Here is a 21,015-nt window from a genome sequence, read left to right as displayed (position 1 = left end):
GGCGGCTGTTCACCAAACGTCTGTAAATTGCAGAGAACCGCCATCAAGCCGGTTCCCTTTACCCTACAGAGATGCCTGCTGGGCCAGTGGTCATCTCTAAATCTGGCAAGCGGTAGTCCGTCAGGGATGCGAAAGTAATGCCCTGCTGCCCCTGCACCTTTCTGAAGGACTGTACTCCATCCGCCAAACTCTAATGTCTAGAATCTAAAGTCTAGCAGACAGGTTGCTGCTTGGCCAGCAGAGATGGGTCCTAAGCCACCTGGCCCATCTGCCAAACTTTAGATTAGGCTCATAGACATCCAAAACTCTAAAACGTACTATCCTGCATAGGAATCTCCCAGTAAAAACTCTGACATGCACCTAAATCCACTAACAAGCAGCCCCCCACCCCCCAGTAATGCTGGGACTGAAAGGGAGCTGGGAATAGTCACATCACTACCTCTGCCGGGTTTTAGAACATCATATTTTTGCGCCATCCTTTCTGCTCTTCCGGCTGCACTAAGAGGCCTCTCAGAATGAGGGCCAGAGTGGTGACAGCTTCTCTACTTTTCACACAAAACGCAACATCTACTACTTTTGCCTACTATACCTTTTCCATGCTCTGCAAAACCCAATCATTGCATTAATATATCTTCCTATAATGCCTTATAATAACATACTTATCGGCGTAGCAGCATTATAAATTCCTAGCGTCACATTTTTCTAGTGAAGTAGTCTAAAAGGTGGTCTTTGAGGCCCTTCAGTCACCTTAGGCTTTTATGTCGCCGCTATAAATGTTATTTTAATGCACCAAGGCCAGGGCCGCACTGGGAACCGAAACCGGCCCTGGGAAACTGCTCGGCCGGCCCCCCCCTGGGGTGAGGGAGGGTGCAGCTGAGCAGTTTGCGAGGGCCGGTTTCGGTTCCCAGTGCGGCCCTGGCCTTGGTGCATTAAAATAACACGCTCTATTGCCGACCTCCGGTAAAAAAAACTGCCCCCCAGGGGCCCAAAACTGGCCTCCACCCTAGCTGCCCACCGGGGAAACGCCCGATGTCCGCTACGGCCGGTCCGGCCCTGACCAAGGCTACAACACTACCCATTCTTTTGACTGATTCCAAGACACATTCCCAGTGCTTGAAATGGAAAAATAGAAGTGCAGGTACTCTGTACCAGAGTTTCTGAAAAGTGCCAGTACTCTCCAAATAAAAGTATTACGTCTCTCTTGAGAAGTGCGGTACTCTCCCACTCAAAAAAAAAAGGGCTGGTACTCCATACCGGACAGTACCAGCCCATTTAAAGCACTGCACATTCCCTATCACAGATACAGTTTCCATTGCAGATTTAGAACTCACCTGTTCTCCACTTCTTCTATAGAGTCCGGTAGGGCGACGTTTAGAGTTTCTGGCAGAAAGCAAGCAGCTATGCCGGAGATTATGGGAGCGCAGGCGTAGATTACCAGTGGCAGAAAGCTGATATACTCTCCAGTCAGCTGTACCAGTGGTGCCACAATTCCACCTATGCGGGCCATTGTGTTGCAGAGCCCCATTCCCGTTTGCCTGCAATGACAGAAGGTCAAAAACATTGAACCATGGTCCCAACATAAGGATTCAACTTTTACTCTAAAACACTTTTCCAGAATCAGAGAAACCAGGACAGGAAAAGCAATGCACATCTTCAATGTCTTGAGCTTTGAAATATTAATTGGAGTAAAGGAGGGTGTCTGGTGGGGAATTTTGATCTCGTCTCTTTTCAACTACCTCTGTGCATCATTCCACTCTCGCCCAATCGCACTGTTTCATATATGGCTGTTCACTACAGATCTTGTAGTCAGTGCTCAATTTTCAAAAAAATAAGTGCTGGGACCCTCGTCAGGAGGCCTCTGCAGATTTCAATATCCATTGCGGCTGCCAGCGCTGCCAATAATAGTACCAACACAACTACTAACCATCACACTTCTACAAGTGAAATAATTCAGTCTATTCCAGGCTCCCAAAGCTATAAGAATGGCCTGGGAGACAGTTATTAATCATTTTCAAAGTATATTGAATCAATAAACAATTGTTGTTTTGCTCATCTCTAATTTACTCAAACAGCAGACTGTCAAAAGTGCCGGTGTTAACAATTAAGGGCTGGTGCCGGGCACCGGAAACCACTGGCACAAATTAAGCACTGGTCAAGAGGTTTTTTAATGTTATGTGAGACGCTCACCGAAATAAATGCACTTTTTGCATCAGAAAGTGCTTGCATCCACTGTCTTTGTTTCAAAAGGAGTTAGCATGTAATACACCACTGTTTATCTGTTCACTTTGCTGAGTGCTGAGTGAATCGGGCCCACATTTATCACACAGCACAGGGCAGAGAGATAGCTTGCTGTGCCACACTGGGTCAGAGGGAAAGGGCAGTAATGCAATATATTTATCAAGGTATGTTGGATTCCTGCTCACTCTTTGGGCTGGGGCACTTAGTGCTGCCTAGCGCCAACACAGGCACCCATGTGCCATAGTGCATGGGTGCCTTTGACACACCCTGAAAGGAGGAGGGAGCACATTGCCTGGCATACCAGCACACAATTAGCCCAGATATATTGTGGTAAATGCTATGCATGATAACACTCACTTGAGTTGAAATTTTTTAGTATTCACCATTGTTGGGGCAGCCAGTGCTATGTACCTCTAAACATGTGTTTCAGGATTGTTGTCCTTCTTCAGTAGAGAAAAACAAGTGAAATTTGGGGGCGCTGGCATAGCTGCTCACAGTATTCTCAGGTTTAGTACCACTGGTATTCTAGGCAGTTTTCTCCCTCCTTACACGTAGTCATGTGACCCAGGAACAGGCCTCAGGCACCAAATGGTTAGGACAATAAAATATGAACATAAATATAAATGGTTTTTCAGAATTGTAACTTAAAATTCCATTTAAAAAGGGCTTTTAACTGCAATTCCATAGGCACCAAACTTGACCTGTCTTCCTACTCCCAGTTGAAAGTTATAATTTATTAAATGTAATAACATAACTCAATGTTATCCTATAGGAGAGGTAGGCCTTACAGTAGTGAAAAACGAATTTAGGAGCTTTTGACTACTAGGACATGTAAAACTTAAAACTTAAAAGTACATTCCCAACTTTTTAACTACAATGCACCCTACTCTCTGGGCAGTGTAGAGCATACCTTAGGGCAGAGGTCTTCAAACTTTTGGATGCCGAGACCCCCCTGTCAACATTTTGAGGCGTAAGGACCCCCTCTTGACAAAAATGTCTAAACCTGTTGACTAAATTGCGTGGGATGAAAATGTAAATAAGGTTATGTGATGCCGCGTATTTTGGGATAGCATTGCTTCATTATTTTGATATTTGTTACACACAGTAACGCTGAGGAAAGATTTCACCCAATCAGTACCCATTTATAACCAAAATAGAGCAATTATCATCAGAAAGATTTCAAGTCAACCTTTGTGAAGGGCCTTCCACTCTGCAGCAATACGTGCTGCCACATTAGAAGCTCACCTGGCCCTGACCGGAAGAAGCAGGGGTCCCTTAAAACCCTGGCGGTTTTGTGTAGATTTAAGCCTTTTACCCATGCCGCTTTCCTCTCACCCCCTCCCTTCCATCCCTCTCTCCTCTCCTAACCCCGGATCCCTCTCTCACTTTGCAGGTCATTTTCTTTCACCCCTTTTTACAACTTCTGAACTCTCCCCATGCAACCTCTCACTTCACCTTTAATCACCTCTTGCCATTCTGTCCTTTCACTGCCCTCATCTCTAACAGTCTCTCACATTTATCTCATGGCCTCTCTGGCCCAGTCACCTCCCGTGCCCCTCAGCACTTCTCATTCACCTCGTCTCTTCATTCAAATTTTTGTCTATTTGTATCTTACACCTCTCCAGTCCCCCCATTCCTCTTTCACATCTCCCCTTTGTTCTAACAGAAGCCCTCACCTTTGGATCACACTCACTTCTTGCGTGTCCACACTTCTCTTCGGCAATTCACATTTCTCCTCATCCCTGACCTCTTCAATCAAATTCTCTCACTCCCTTGCTGTCCTCTCTCATTTTGGGTGCGGATGCAAGTTCAGAATGGGATGAATGAATGTATGATTACTGATGGGCTTGCTTGAGTGAGTTGCATATTGAGTAGTGAGGGGGACAGGTGAGTGAAGTGTCACATGAGTGCAGGATGAGTAGTGTACTCGTGTGACTGCAGGTTGAGGTATAGTGTGAGCAGGACAAGTGCATTTTGAGAGCAGAGTGATCACTGTGAGTGCAAGGTGAGCGGGTGAATGGTGCAAGTGCATGGTGATCAGTGTGAGTGCATTGTGATCACTGTGAGTGCAAGGTGAGCGGGTGAATGGTTCAAGTGCATGGTGATCAGTGTGAGTGCATTGTGATCACTGTGAGTGCAGGGTGAGCGGGTGAATGGTGCAAGTGCATGGTGATCAGTGTGAGTGCATTGTGATCACTGTGAGTGCAAGGTGAGCGTGACAATGAAGGACGAGAATGAGGAATGAGTTGTCTGAATGCAGGGTGCATTCCCAGACCCATGAAGTAACTCTGCATGTTATTGACGGGGGCGTAGACTTTAATATCCAAGTTAAACTATTGCGGCATTAATCGGGGATCGAGGGTGAAGGAAATAAATAATGTGCTGATCCTGCAACAAACTTCCAGTCCTATGGTTAGGGTTGCCAGCAGATTATTTTGGTGGCCCAGTCGGTACAAAAAAAAGCAGTCACCTAAAGCGGTATTTTCAGCGCTTATCTGTGCATACTTCCCAGGGCCGGCTTTAGTGCTGGTGGTGCCCTGTGCGACAATGTTTGTTGGTGCCCCCCACAATGACCACCCCCACCACGGATTCTCTCACTAGCACCCTTTAACAGTGACCAAGTCTCCATAACCCCACACTCTCAGATGCATTGAATTAGTTATATAGTGCCACTCATACCAGTGTAGGGTGTCCGAGCACTTTGCATTACACACACATTACACAGAGACAATCAATCATAAGTGTGTAAATCAGTGTATAGGAAATGTTACATAAGCCAAAGGACTAAAAGTATAGGAGTCACATGTCATCCATACTGGTAGGCAGTATAGTTCAAGAGTGCTTGGTGTGGAGAAGCACAAACTCAGAGTCGAAAAAGAAACAGCATAGTTGGGAGTTTCCTTTAATAATAAGAATTGATTTCTAGCCAAATTAACCCTTTTTGCAACATTAATCAATGGTCTGATAATGTATTCTTTGTAGTGTGCATGCTGTTCTAGGATGAAAGTTACTAGCTCACTATTCTCTATTAGGACTTTAAGTTATAAATTGCAAGTAACAAAAGGATGTCTCTTTTGAAAGCAGTAACCTGCTGATCTCTTCACATCATACGCACTCTGTAATCTACTTGGTACACGTTCTTTGCAGCAGGCATATTAACCCTCTGCACTAACATCACCTAAGTCAAAACCTCAACTATACAACATTCTGATCTCTCTCCAGGAAGATAATTAATCACACAAGATATCTTGACATTTATGTGAGGCCTGGTAATTGCCGGGAAAGAAACGCTGCAGCAGGTGCTTCAAAAGCACAATAAACTTTCACTCACGGCGCCCCCAGGAAGCCAACTTTGTATTCCTTTCCATGAAATGCATTCTCACACTACGGCAGTGAATGTAAAATCCAAATGTAAGGAATAGGCACAGTGGGGACCCAGGGGGTACTGGAACCAGCAAAAAAACCTAAGCCTCTGTAAGCAGTTTACAAAGGCATGTTAAATGGTCTTTAAAGACCTGTGAAAAAACACGGGGGAGATAGGAATCCAGACACTGCCCAGCTGAGCCCCCAGCAGCTCAAGTTTCACTGCAGCAGCCCGAGCTGAGACACAGGACGGGGGAAGTGTGGGGGGGGCTGAAGCCCTTGGGCCTGGGCAGAACTGTGACTGGGAAGGCGCGACCCCCTTTGCATCACTCCACGGCCCCCCTGGGGGTCGCGCCCCACAGTTTGAAGACCCCTGCCTTAGGGTGACCTACATGCATTAAATAGGAGTGTTCGTGCCTGGAAGAAGGTTTATTTTAGCAGGTTGAAATGGCAGTTAAAAACTGCTCACACAGGCTGCAATGGGAGGCCCGAGACACTGTTTAAAGGGTTAATTAAGGGGGTGACACAATAGGTGCTGCAGGCCCACTAGTAGAATTTGATTTTCAGGCCCTGGGTACATGTAGTATCACTTTACTAGGTACTTACAAGTAGATTCAATGTGTCAATTAGGTGTAGGTCAATTTTACCATGTGTAAAGGAGAGAGCACAAGCACTTTAGGGATCACTGACACAATATCAGAATCTGCAATATCGTGTTACACAAATATCATGTCAAAAATATTGTTTACACAAATATTGTGTCCCTATCCTTACAATGGTAAGTACAAAAATATTTTTAAAAATAGTGTTTTACACTAATGTTGTTAAAAACATATAACAATATTGTTTCCGTATATTTTACAAGGTTTCCAGTGCATTCCTTTGAAGATTGCCAAGAAAACAACAGGAGCGGCACACCAGGAGACTGCACAATAGTTTATTGTGCACCAAGACAACGCGTTTCGGCGTTAGCCTTTAGAGAGTAATTTGTGTGTACAAATTCCCTTAGAAATATAGATTCCAGTTCACAGAAAGTGAAAACATACTTCCGTTCCCTCTTAATACCTTATACAACTTTGACTAACTTTGACTAAATATTGCCAAAGCCAAGTTAAAATGCCCACATCAAAGCATGTAGTTTGATACATTTTACAGTTCTCGTAACTGTGATAAATCAAAGAATTAGAAAAATATAGGCAAAGGTTTCATAATGGCGATTATCAACATACATATTTGTCATTTTCGCTGCCATCAATAATGTTGATTCAAAACATTGCTTTATCTACAATGTAAAACATCAATTCACTAACCAAATTCTATACATGGTTTCTATACTTTCTCTTGGCATAAACAATTACATTGATATGCAGGAATAGGGTGGCTTTCTATTACTGGGGCTACCAAGGTTATGTTGCTACAGGATAAATAAATCCTGGTATATGATTTACTGCTGCAAGGTTACTACCCCTGATACATATCGAGGATAAATATTTTTACAACAATTTGTGATATCACCGCATACCGTATGCTCTATGCAGTATGACTATATCGTCCTGTACTTCAAATATTTCTATAGCAGCCAATCTAGAGTAATGTACTCCCGGTGACCCTCCCCTAATTTTGAGTTTGAATCTTTATTAAGGGAATAAATGTATATTGGTGCATTATGCTCCAAATGGGACATATGTGAGTGAAATCATTGCTAAATTTCTAAGATCCCTACACCCTTAATAAAGATTCAACTCAAAATTAGGGCAGGTTCACCTGGAGTACATTACTCTAGATATATATAGCAAAGCAGTGCGCTCAAACTGCTGGTGCCAGCACTGGAACATGACCAATGTTCCCACACATAAGTTACACAAAAGGAGAAATTTACGCTGCACTCTTGTGAACTCCAAGTTCAAAATGCATTTAATTGGCATCTCTGTTCCACCAACACGTTTCTGCCAATACAGCCTTAAACTCGGTGGCAAGCTGTTAACAATTGTGTTCATTGCATTTCCCTTTTTAACCCTTAGTGGGAATTCTGGTACTTGCAGTGCCCTTGATTTTTAACTTCGAAGTGATGCAAACATTTCTATCGTTGCTAAGTACCAACCAATTTATGTCTAATTCTGATTCCTGTATGAACATTACTTCATATATGAGACTATTCATAACAAGTTGCCAGTGTCTCGGATTAGACATATCACAATTGTTGCTGACCAGAAAGAACAATATTCTTGACAGTGTTATTTCTGTATCATGATATTTTTGTATCTCAAATTTTTTTTCTGATATTTCTGTCTTATGATATTTATAACATAAGAATGTTTCCAAATATTGCAGTTAGCACTAGTTAGCAATGGTAAAGTGTGCTGAGTCTGTAAAGCCAACAAAAACGGGATCAGAAAATAGGAGGATGAAGGTAAAGAGTTTGTGGAAGACCCCATCACGGATTCACAGTTCCAATTTTTTTGTTCCACTCACCAATGTGACTAAGCAAAAGTGAAGTAAATGATCAGTGACTCCTAAGCGTTCCATAGCAAATTCTCTACCTAACCAATCACCTATAATTTACCTTTGCGTAGAGTAACTTTACCCACTGCAGTGAAGGTATTTGTTGAAAATAATTTGTGGTGGAGGGTGTAATCTGGGACTGTGGGCCTGATTTAAAGTTTGACCAATGGGATACGTTGTGACAAATGCGTCAAATAAAATATCCTGTTTGCTTTGCTAGAATGAATGTTCTATGCACTGTCAACTGTAATACAGTGGATGGGATTGTCCAAGAGATTTGGCTTAGGCAGCACTCCCGTGCAGGATACATCCGTATATATGCACAACAAGGTAATCAAGAATCCCCAAAGAATGAAAAGAGAGCTCAATTGACGTTCGGCATTCATGGGGCGGTCACAGTATAAATAGCAAAATCGAGACTCCGAGGAAATATCCAGAAAACGGTCAGCGTTATCAGGCGCCGGCATCCGTATTCTGGATATTTCCTCGGAGTCTCGATTTTGCTATTTATACTGTGACCGCCCCATGAATGCCGAACGTCAATTGAGCTCTCTTTTCATTCTTTGGAGATTCTTGATTACCTTGTTGTGCATATATACGGATGTACCCTGCTACTTAGCCTTTAGTATCAAGCTATACAATTTGCGTTACGGACTATCTATACTTACACGTTACTATATTTCCACAGTCTTAGATTGATGAATATACGCATCGCTTACACAGTCTGGAAATTGCCTTGAAAAAGTCGTTGTACTTACTGTGTACGGACGAAACACGTGTTGGCTATTCTTTTGTATACTACATGCATTGAAGAACATTAAATATCATCAATTACACTGGAACCGAGTTGGATCATCTTTTCATCATCATTAAAATTGTTGTGAATATCCTGCAAGCCATATAGCAACTTTGGACATTTTCTGCATTTTTTAAATCAGCTATAATATTGCTACTGGTCTGTCATGTCTATGGAGGACAAATGACCTAGCCTGTGACACACGGGAGTGCTGCCTAAGCCAAATCTCTTGGACAATTTTTCGGCATCTGTGTTTCACTTTGCCTACAGCACTTTCAGGTAGTAAGTGCTTTTGGCTTTAGCACCCCTTGACATCTTGTATTTATATATGTACTCGTCTCTACTCTGCTTTTTGGATATCCAATTGATGTGCGGTCCATTCCCAATTTGGGTACACTACTACCTTTTTGTCTAATTTGTCTACACAGTGGATGGGATGCTTGCCACGTGTGTGGCGGAGTATCCCATCTGCCAGATTCTATCAGCCTGTGAGTTTGGACTCACAGTAGAACTGAAGCGGGAGTAGCAGAAGAACAGGGTAATTGGAATTTGTGATAATAAGTTATTTTAAAAAAAAAAAAATCGTAGTTTTATATTGCGCAAACTAGACCCGAGACATAGGGTTTCAGAGCACTTTACATGAGCACCAGTTTCATTACAGATGAACACATTCATTTTTGTTAGGCATGGGGAGATTAAGTGATTTGCCCAGAATCACAGGATGTTGAGCGTCGTTGCCGAGACTCGAATCCAGTTCCCAAGCTTCAAGGTTGACCGCTCTAGCCGTAAGGCTACAACCTCTCCCCAAGATAATAACATGCTGCCCCAAAAATATGCTGCAGAATAGCAAATCAAGTAATTGCACAGCATATACACCGCACTCATAAATAGCAGCTAATTCATTTACTAACACACATAAAGTATCTGTTAAATTTTTCCCTATGAAAACGTTTAAACTAAAATCACTTTCTGAATATGTTGGTGTATGGTTTCAATTCTTTCAGTCAATGCTATTGCATTTTTTTTATGCATGTGCAGGAAAAACTTGGCCCTGTGAGTAGTGATCACATGAAAAATTCCAATGGCTCTTTGGAACCAGCAATCTTCTGCTAGTGTGCCACCATTGTATACGGCGGGAGATTGCCACATGGCTGTGGTGCAGAAGTTGAAGGCTATAGCTGAGGAGTACCATGGGCTGGTGGTCATGGCGGAGGAGGAGGAGGCCAGGGCCTTTACTTCTTTAGGCCACTAGCCAGGCCCACTTATAACCCTCCAACACCACTGCCGCCACCTGATGCCGAGAACTAAAAGGACAACTGCCACCTAGACTACAAGGATCCCCCCTTCCCAGTCATCCATTCATCAAATCTTCTGCCACATTGTGTGTGAGGTGGCTCACATCAGGCACAACCAGCAGAACCTACCCACCCCAAGAAATGACAAGAATGAGGCAGGAGCTTGACGCCCACAAGGACTTAATAATATAACTGATCCATTTTTGGGTGGTTGGAGAGATGTTTGCAAGAGGTGCATTTTTCGGACAATTTTGGGTTTTTGCATGGGAATGGGGGTGGGCCTCTTGTGGGTGGAGCTGTTTGACATCAGTGATGTCATCAGTGATGTCACTGACCATATCATGAATAATGTGATATGTGACGTCATCAGAAGTGCATTACGGGTGCGCGAGTTATAGTTAGCTGAACTAACTATAATGGGGCAATTTCTATGGTTTTGTACAAGAGAAATGTCCAACTAACTATAACGTCCCAAAAACCTATGGTTTTTTAAGTGAATTTCTAAGGTTTTTTAAATGCCAATATCTAACTATAACATGCCTGAAACCTGTGTTTTTTTCAGTGAATATATAAAATCATGGCGGTTCCAGGCCGTGGGGACGACGCACCGCCCAAAATTAAACCAGGGTCCGGAAGAGTGAAAGATTTTATCTCTGTGGCACAACAGGCAAATTATTCAGGCATTCAGAATCCTGTCCTGGAGCCCATTGGAGGGATGTAAAAAGATGTCCAAAAATGCGTGCCTACAACCAACCCACTGGAGGGTAAAAAAATGGACAATAATGACAACATGTCCCAGCGTGGATTGTTCTACCAATTCTTACTATGGAGGCGCACCGGAAGCCAATAAATCTGAAAAAGCGCGCAGGGGAAGATGTGGCAGCAATAATTTCAATGGTTGTTGACACGGGCCTCTGAAGAGAAGCAAAAAAGCTTTGAAACGAGTCAGGCCAAGGGAGCTAACAACGGGATGGGAAGCCAAATGCCTTTCAAATAAAAGGTTGTACCTACCTGAAGAGGAGTGCGGTCTCGTATCTGGGCGATTCTGTTGAAAGACATAAAATCACGGCGGTTCCAGCCGTGGAGACGACGCACCGCCCAAAATTAAACCAGGGTCCGGAAAAGTGAAAGATTTCATCTCTGTGGCACAACAGGCGAATTATTCAGGCATTCGGAATCCTGTCCTGGAGCCCACTGGAGGGCTGTAAAAAGATGTCCCAAAATGCGTGCCTACAGCCAACCCGCAGGAGGGTAAAAAAATTGACAATAGTGACTACATGTCCCAGCGTGCATTGTTCAATTAATTCCTACCATGAAGGCGCACCGGAAGCCAATAAATTTGAAAAAGCGCGCAGGGGAGGTGTGGCAGCAATAGTTGCAATGGTTGTCGACACGGGCCTCTGAATAGAAGCAAAAAAGCTTTGAAACGCATCAGGCCAAGGGAGCTAACAACGGGATGGGAAGTTGAATGCCATTCAAATAAAAGGTTGTACCTACCTGAGGTGGAGTGCGGTCTCGTATCTGGGCGAATCTGTTGAAAGACATAAAATCACGGCGGTTCCAGGCTGTGGAGACGACGCACCGCCCAAAATTAAACCAGGGTCCGGAAAAGTGAAAGATTTCATCTCTGTGGCACAGCAGGCGAATTATTCAGGCATTCGGAATCCTGTCCTGGAGCCCACTGGAGGGCTGTAAAAAGATGTCCCAAAATGCGTGCCTACAATCAACCCACTGGAGGGTAAAAAAATTGACAATAATGACTACATGTCCCAGCGTGCATTGTTCAACTAATTCCTACTATGGAGGCGCACCGGAAGCCAATAAATGTGAAAAAGCGCGCAGGTGAAGATGTGGCAGCAATAGTTGCAATGGTTGTCGACATGAGCCTCTGAAGAGAAGCAAAAAAGCTTTGAAATGCATCAGGCCAAGGGAGCTAACAACGGGATGGGAAGCCGAATGCCTTTCAAATAAAAGGTTGTACCTACCTGAGGTGGAGTGCGGTCTCGTATCTGGGCGAATATGTTGAAAGACATATATATATATATATTACCTACTGGCGGTCGCCAGTAGGTAGTTATAGTTAGGACCTACTAATCTGCAACATTCTATTTGGAATAACTTTGGTGCCGGTTGACGAATCTTCGCGAAAGTTTCAAAACTCGTGGCCCGCTCCGGTCCGCTCTTATCCTGAAAGTCTCGGGGTGATTCATCAAGCGGGGTCCGAGAAAAAAGGGGGTCCCAAAACGTGTTTTCCCCATACAATTTTCCATAGGGACCTTTAGTTGCAGCTAAAGCCCGAACTGCTGAACGGAATTACACCAAATTTGGCAGAAAGGTAGACCTTGGTTCAGAGTCGTGCCTTTTGCTTAAATGGGGTAAATTCGTTCAGTAGTTCCTGAGAAAATCAAAATCAAAATCACATATATATCTGGGCGGAGCCTAACCACACATCTCATCGTGAGATCTGATTGGCTGTCAGCACTTCATTCAAGAAGTGTTGGCAGCCATCTTGGGACCAATATACATTATAGCACCTCATTAAAAAGCATTGCAGTTAATAGAAGGTTTTAAGACTTTAGTTACATTATAAATTATTTGTTGATGGTACCATACTCATTTTATGAATTCTGGTGTGTTCTAAGGTGATTTTACAATGTGAAAAAGGCTTCTGCTAGGATATCATGAATCATGTTTGAGAGAAAACTATTTTCTCATGCTTTTCCCACAGAGGTTTGGTAGGTGATCTATAAGCTAAACTGAGAGCATATTTTCTGTAAATTCACATTATCTTTCTCCGTCATGTGAGAATGAAGTCTGACATTCTCAGTAAAACATGTACATCCAACAAGGGCAGAGACTGTCAGTTGATTCATTTGTGTTCTTCTGCAGCTTCCCAGAGTGTTCTACAGAACAACTAGAGCGCTAACAGTCCTACTTATGACAAACGTATGGCACACCTGAAGCCATCTTGATTGGAATAAAGTGGCAACTCTTAAAACATTCAATTTAAAAAGGAACAAAAAGAGGGGGTTCATTTTGCCATAGAAAGTATGATAAGGGCTGCAGAAAGAACAAGCATTGAAAATGCAATAGGCCTCGCCTTTTATTAAGTTAAAGCCATTTGCTTTGCTAATGGCATTATATAGCAAAGCAAATGGCTTTAACTCAATAAAAGGCGAGGCCTTTTGCATTTTCAATGCTTGTCTTTCTAATGTTCCCTCTTTTCTTTCCACTACCTTCGTGCCCGCTCTTTCTCAGTCTCTCGCTCCCTCCCTCCCTCTCTTATATACTGTCTCTCTGCATGGACTCTCTCTCTTCCCTGGTTTTGATCTTTACCATGTCTCTCGTTCTCTCTCTCTCTCCTCTCCCGCTCTCTCGACCCCCACCCCTTTGTATTTTATGTGTGAATTTTGTTGTTTCTCTCCAGTATCAGGGAAGGCTTCTGTTTCATATGCCATTGTAATTATGGCCCGCTTTTCGACATATTTTAACGGAGTAAGCCATGCTTAGTTGGGGGTATACGTGTCATGCACATGCATGTCCATCAGAACAGCGTCACCCTTTAAGAAACCGGAGTGGTGAGAAGTCTATCAAATTGAATAGTGTTAACGCGATGTCCCTTTCCTGTTTGATTTAATTAAAAAATGCACGCTTCTATAAATTACAATCTGATAAGTGCTCGAGAGACAGAATCAGACTCCCCTCCTCCCCACCAAGCAACCCCACGTCCCCTCCCCCTCCGCACAGGGGTTTCCCACAGATTGACAGGGCTCCTTCACCTGGACAGACTCCTGTCCTTCTAAATTAACTCTGGCTCAAGCCTTTGAACTCGCCGTCTACCCGTTAATTTGTCTACGTGGAAAAGCGATTTGCTCCCTCCATGTTTAATCCGAGGCAGCCCCCATTCACCCCCACCCCCTTATATCCCCAGTGTACACACACACTATCCATCACTCTCATACGAAATACAGACACATCGTACCCCAAATGTGAGCAGTAGACGTCTGAAAAAAAGCTGAAATGCCCATAACGGCAGCACAGACAGAAGATTTTGCAGCATTCAGGAAGCGTGTTGCACATAAATTGTCTCAGCTTTTTACCTTCTGTGCCGTTTAAAGCTTGTCACCCCAATAAAACCCCCATCTTCTACACCGCGGTCGCAAATTATCAATGCATACGGTTTATGACGTTCCCAGAAAAAGCTCCCACGAAAATGATAGGTAACAACTCGAAACGTCCTAAGTTAATCACACCACCAGGGATTCCACAGTATTTTGAATTTTGCGCTCATAAATCATCTTTTAAATATAGTTCTAGATATCAGTGGCTTGCAAGTGCAGCAAAACGCGATTTGTCGCTGGGTGACTGCACTTCTGCAAAACCTCATTAACTCCAGCACAACACAGTTCTGCACCCGATGTGTCGTTTTCTTCTGCATTGCAGCAATTGGGATTAACACCTCGTTACAAAAAACCCCGGAAAAACGGTATCAGTGTGAAAATGGCGGCCCCCATGCATGTGCCCCGCTCCCCTACCTGCATGACATGGACGCCGCCGGAGAGCTGCGCAGTCCATCCCGGTCGCCGCGCTTCCTTCCCTCGTGGAGGTAGAGTCAACACATACGAGCTGGCAGCAGCCAGCAGTGTGTGCTTTCCAGCTGTTAATGGGTTTGGTCAGGTGATCGGTGACCTTGGCAGAACAGCAAATAGAAGAGTTTTTCTTACAGTAAAGTAGCCAAATGGGAACGTTTAGGAAATAATTTTCTGCAAAACCGATGCTCCGCGTTCAGCACCTGCCTCTAAACAAGTGATCTGTCCCTCCGATGACCCGCCCTCCCTCCCGCGCAGGCTTTCACTTTCATCCTTTACGAAAGCTTTCTTGTCTTTATGGGGCCATATGTTTGAAACACATGGCCCCATAAAAATAAGAAAAGCTTTTACCACAAACGTAAAGGAACCGAGCCAGTCCAACTGGGACGGCTCTAAAAGAGAAAGGTTTTTTCACTAGACGCTCTTTTCCAATGGCTGGCCACCGTTTAGCATAAATGGTGACGCCAGCCAATGGAAAAGAGGGGCGGGGCTTAAAGGCCACTAGAGAAATCTCCTCTAAATCATTAAATCTCGCCAGCGAGACTGCGCATGTCTGCGCAGTCTTACGCCAGGCGAGACCTAAAAATTAGGGTACATTTTGAGTGACTTCTCAAATCCTCTTCTATTTCATTAAAACAATTCTGACATGCAGTGTTTCAATACCAGCAGCAGACTTCCCTGGTGAGCAGTAGCTTTACTACAGTGATCTAATGAGCAACTAGAGTGCTAACATTCTGAATTTATGGCAAATGTGTGACACATCTGAATGCCTTTTTGATGGAATCAAAGTAAAAAACTGAAAGTATTCCTACTGAGGGGACTGTAGTAAATGAGGAAATTAGGAAACTTCATAACAAATAAGTCTCCCAAGATGGCCACCAGAGACAAAAGAGCCCAAATGTAGCACAAATATCACCCAGATGTAGCCCAAGTATAGCCCAATGACAGAATATTCCAGAGTGTTCTAAAGAACAACTAGAGCGCTAACAGTCTTACTTATTACAAACGTATGGCACACCTGAAGCCATCTTGATTGGAATAAAGTGGTAACAGTTAAAACATTTAATTTGCAGAGGAACAAAATGAGGGGGTTCATTTTGCCATAGAAATTATGATTAGTGCTGCAGAAAGAAAAATTAGGGCACATTTTGACTTCTCAAATCCTCTTCTATTTCATTAAAACATTCTGACATGCAGACTGAAACATGCACTTTGAATACCAGCAGCAGACTTCCCTGGTGAGCAGTAGCTTTACTACAGTGATCTAATGAGCAACTAGAGTGCTAACATTCAGAATTTATGGCAAATGTGTGACACATCTGAATGTCTTCTTGATGGAACCAAAGTAAACAAGCATTGAAAATGCAATAGGTCTCACCCTCGATTAAGTTAAAGCAATTCTTTTTTAATTAGGTGGCTTTTTAGCTTTCCTTTTATTAGTGTTTTTCAAACTTTCATGTACATAACATGCATATGTATACATATATGTATATGTATGCATTTATATTTGTATTTAGATAGATATGCAGATTATATATATGTTTATATATGTATGTATATATATATATATACACATACATATATATAAAGGCATATGCATATATATGCATATATATATGTGCATATGTATGCGTGTAGAGAGAGGTAGAGAGAGGTAGAGAGGTAGAGGTGTAGAGGTAGAGGTAGAGGTGTAGAGGTAGAGAGGTAGAGTTAGAGAGGTAGAGGTAGAGAGGTAGAGAGGTAGAGAGTAATAGAGAGAGAGGTAGAGAGAGGTAGAGAGGTAGAGAGTAGAGGATGAGTAATAGAGAGTAGAGAGTAGCGAGTGAGTAGTAGAGAGTAGTAGAGAGAGTGTCAGAGAGTGAGTAGTAGAGAGTAGTATAGTGAGTAGTAGAGAGTGAGTAGTAGAGAGTAGTAGAGAGTGAGTAGTAGAGAGTAGTAGAGTGAGTAGTAGAGTAAGTAATTGAGAGTGAGTAGTAGAGAGTAGTAGAGTGAGTAGTAGAGTAGTAGAGAGTGAGTATTAGAGAGGTAGAGTTAGAGAGGTAGAGGTAGAGAGTAATAGAGAGAGAGGTAGAGAGAGGTAGATAGGTAGAGAGTAGAGGAGGAGTAATAGAGAGTAGAGAGTGAGTAGTAGAGAGTAGTAGAGAGAGTAGCAGAGAGTGAGTAGTAGAGAGTAGTAGAGTGAGTAGTAGAGAGTGAGTAGTAGAGTAGTAGAGAGTGAGTAGTAGAGAGTAGTAGAGTGAGCAGTAGAGAGTGAGTAATTGAGAGTGAGTAGTAGAGAGTAGTAGAGAGTGAGTAGTAGAGAGTGAGTAGTAGAGAGTTGTAGAGTGAGTAGTAGAGTGAGTAGTAGAGAGTAGTAGAGAGTGAGTAGTAGAGTAGTAGAGAGTGAGAAGTAGAGAGTGAGTAGTAGAGAGTGAGTAGTAGAGAGTAAATAGCAGAGAGAGAGTAGTAGAGAGTAATAGAGTGTGAGTAGTAGAGTGAGTAGTAGAGAGTAGTAGAGAGTGAGTAGTAGAGAGTAGTAGAAAGAGCAGTAGAGAGTGAGTAGTAGAGAGTAGTAGAGAGTGAGTAGTAGAGTGAGTAGTAGAGATTTAGTAGTAGAGAGTAGTAGAGAGTAGTAGAGGGAGTAGTAGAGAGTAATAGAGAGTGAGTAGTAGAGAGTGAGTAGTAGAGAGTAGTAGAGAGTGAGTAGTAGAGAGTAGTAGAGTAGTAGAAAGTGAGTAGTAGAGAGTAGTAGAGAGAGTAGTAGAGAGTGAGTAGTAGAGAGAGAGTAGTAGAGAGTGACTAGTAGAGTAGTAGAGAGTAGTCAGTGTCAGACAGTATCAGTCAGTCAGTGTCAGTCAGTGTCAGTCAGTCAGTGTCAGTGTCAGTCAGTCAGTGTCAGTCAGTCAGTCAGTGTCAGTCAATCAGTGTCAGTCAGTGTCAGTCAGTCAGTCAATGTCAGTCAGTCAGTGTCAGTCAATCAGTGTCAGTCAGTGTCAGTCAGTGTCAGTGTCAGTCAATCAGTGTCAGTCAGTGTCAATCTGTCAGTGTCAGTCAGTCAGTGTCAGTCAGTCAGTGTCAGCTAGAGCAGCTCTGCTGACCTGGTTCTCTGGCTCTAAAGCAGCTCTGCTCCCCTGGTTCTCTCCTTCTAAAGCAGCTCTGCTGACCTGGTTTCCCTGGCTCTACAGCAGGTCTGCTGACCTGGTTCTCTGGCTCTAGAGCAGCTCTGCTGACCTAGTTCTTAGGCTACAGAGGAGCTCTGCTGATCTGGTTCTCTGGCTCTACAGCAGCTCTGCTGGCCTGGTTCTCTGGCTCTAGAGCAGCTCTGCTGACCTGGTTCTTAGGCTCTAGAGCAGCTCTGCTGACCTGGTTCTCTGGCTCTAAAGCAGCTCTGCTGACCTGGTTTCTCTGGCTCTAAAGCAGCTCTGCTGACTTGGTTCTCTGGCTCTAGAGCAGCTCTGCTGACCTAGTTCTTAGGCTCTAGAGCAGCTCTGCTGACCTGGTTCTCCGGCTCTACAACAGCTCTGCTGAACGGGTTCTCTGGCTCTAAAGCAGCTCTGCTGACCGGGTTCTATGGCTCTAAAGCAGTTCTGCTGACCTGGTTCTCTAGCTCTAGAGCAGCTCTGCTGACGTGGTCCCTTGTCTCTAAAGCAGCTCTGCTGACCTGGTTCTCTCCCTCTAAAGCAGCTCTGCTGACCTGGTTCTCTCGCTCTAATGCAGCTCTATTGACCTGGTTTCTCTGACAAATATGTTATTTTTATGACTATCTTAGATAATCTCTTGCCCTAATATGTATATCAAAGACACATACATATCATTTTGAAACATAATTTTTTTTTGCAGTAGTCGCGCACCCAGCGCGCCCCAGCACGTATGTGATGTCACGTGGGACCCGCCACCGCGCAAGCATCTCGTACCGTAATGCGCATGTGTTGCAAATACGCAGGAGCAGGAGTCGCGGACTGGTCGCATACCAATCGCGCACATCACGTAATATTAAATGTATATGATGTAACTGAAAAACACGCAGCCGTCGCACACCGTACGCGGATCCTTCACGACTTTTCTAAAATAGCGGCTAGAATCCGCGCACCCACCGTGATGTGTACGCTTTGAGTGTGCGACTCCGAAAAAAATTTGGATTTTTTGTTTTTTAAAGAAAGTTGTATAAATATATTAAAATAAAAAATGACAAAAAGAAATTAATCAATATTTCAGATTGAATTTTAAAAACAAAATTGTGCAATTTTCAGAAAACTATATAATGTTATTTAATGAATAAAATATTTATAAATTAACAGTAAAAAAACTGTAGAAAATCAGTACAAAAAATAGGTATAACTACTATCACACTTAAAAATTTGCATTTAAATAACCTTTGAAATTCACTGAAAAAAACCATAGGTTTCAGAGACGTTATAGTTAGAAATTAGCATTTAAAAAAGCTTTGAAATTCACTGAAAAAAACATAGGTTTCAGAGACGTTATAGTTAGAAATTAGCATTTAAAAAACCTTAGAAATTCACAGAAAAAAACATAGGTTTCAGGGGTGTTATTGTTAGCTGGCCATTTCATTCGTACAAAACCATAGAAATTCCTCCGTTATAGTTAGTTCTGCTAACTATAACTCGCGCGCCCGCAATGCACTGCTGATGAATTCACATATTGCATCATTCATGACATGGCCAGTGAAATCACTGATGACATCACTGATGACATCTCAAATGACATCACTGATGACATCATTCACGTGACAATCTGATACACCTCATCATACACTAGTATAACCTTTCATCACTCACTGTAAAATACAGAGTACCATATTTGAAACCATTGACACACCAATACCAATTACTATATAGCCACTCACTGATTCCTAAGTCTACACACACAACTACCCATTCAACAACAGAATCATTTATACATGCAGTCACTAATTAATAGAGCACTATCAAATGCACGTATACTCATATATAGACATTGACACATCAGCAGTCATCTTAGTCGGTTATGCAGTCATCCTACTCACTCATGAAAAAAATTAATCACACTTACATTTACTCACTTACACAATTATCCAACAACACCTCATTTATTCAAACACATAGTAACTCATAGCTAATATGTTAAAAAATCACCATTACAATTATACACTCATTCACATAGTTACTCTCACAATCACTGACTCTTACACATACTTATTTATATACACCAACTATCACATACAATGCCTTTTTTTACTTTGTTGAAGATGTACAACTAAAACATATATTCTCTCACCAACACACAAATAAATACACTCAGTCACCCAAACAACTGTTTCCACATGTACTCTTAAACCTATACACCTAGTCAATCAATCATTCACACATCTATGCATAGGGTTACACACACCCCATCCAACCACACACAAACTCAGTGTCCCATACAAATACTCACCAAACTAATCAATAACTAATATACACACTCATGTAGTTAGTGACCAACTGATGCAGCATGTTATACAACAACAGAGACAGTGATGCACACATTCACATATTTTAGTTACTAATCCATGTATTAAGTGAGACACTTTTAATTACTCACTTAAACAGACAGTCAGACAGCTACTAAATCCTCCATCCAGACAGTTATATAGCCACTAAATCTTCAATACAGATTGGTATATATATAATACATATTTAAATATCAAACTAAACAACATTCACTGGATGATGTCATCAGTGATGTCATCAGTGATGTCATTTGAGATGTCATCAGTGATGTCACTGACCATGTCATGAATGATGCAATATGTGACATCATCAGCAGTGCATTGCGGGCGCACGAGTTATAGTTAGCAGAACTAACCATAACGGAGGAATTTCTATGGTTTTGTACGAGTGAAATGGCCGGCTCACTGTGCGCGCCCCACTTTACGCAGTTAGTGCCGTGCACGCACGGTGGTCACACGGTGCGCTGCGCGCACCGCGTGCCCACGTTATGCGGGATGGGCCATGTACGCACGATGCGCTTCGCGCACCGTGCGCACATGGGGGACAATTTATTCGCATCATTGTGAAATGTATTCTTTATTAATTTCACAGCCAATCAGAATCGCGCTTGCGCACGTCACCGTACGCGTACGGTAAGCGTACGGTAAGCGCACCGTAAGCTGGCTCAGATATATATATTGATTTAAAGGCTATTTTCTCAGAATCTACTGAACAGATTTACACCAAACCTACAAAAGGCACTTCCTTGACCTGTAGACTAC

The 21,015-nt window shown here is 42.8% G+C and overlaps 1 pseudogene across 1 annotated transcript in view; it reads right to left on the bottom strand.

Moving 5' to 3' along the window:
• Positions 1-1,327: 1,327 nt before the first annotated feature.
• The window catches only part of LOC146798600 (solute carrier family 22 member 6-A-like), a 540,325-nt pseudogene continuing 520,637 nt past the window's right edge, over positions 1,328-21,015 (bottom strand). The window contains exon 9 of the transcript XR_014969190.1: positions 1,328-1,535. The product of XR_014969190.1 is annotated as a solute carrier family 22 member 6-A-like (transcript). The remainder of the gene's footprint in view (positions 1,536-21,015) is intronic.

The sequence above is a fragment of the Triturus cristatus genome, chromosome 9 (assembly GCF_964204655.1).
Source record: "Triturus cristatus chromosome 9, aTriCri1.1, whole genome shotgun sequence".
Lineage (NCBI taxonomy): Eukaryota > Metazoa > Chordata > Amphibia > Caudata > Salamandridae > Triturus > Triturus cristatus.
The sequence above is the reverse complement of the archived record's forward strand: the minus strand, read 5'-3'. Positions and strand labels throughout refer to the sequence as shown.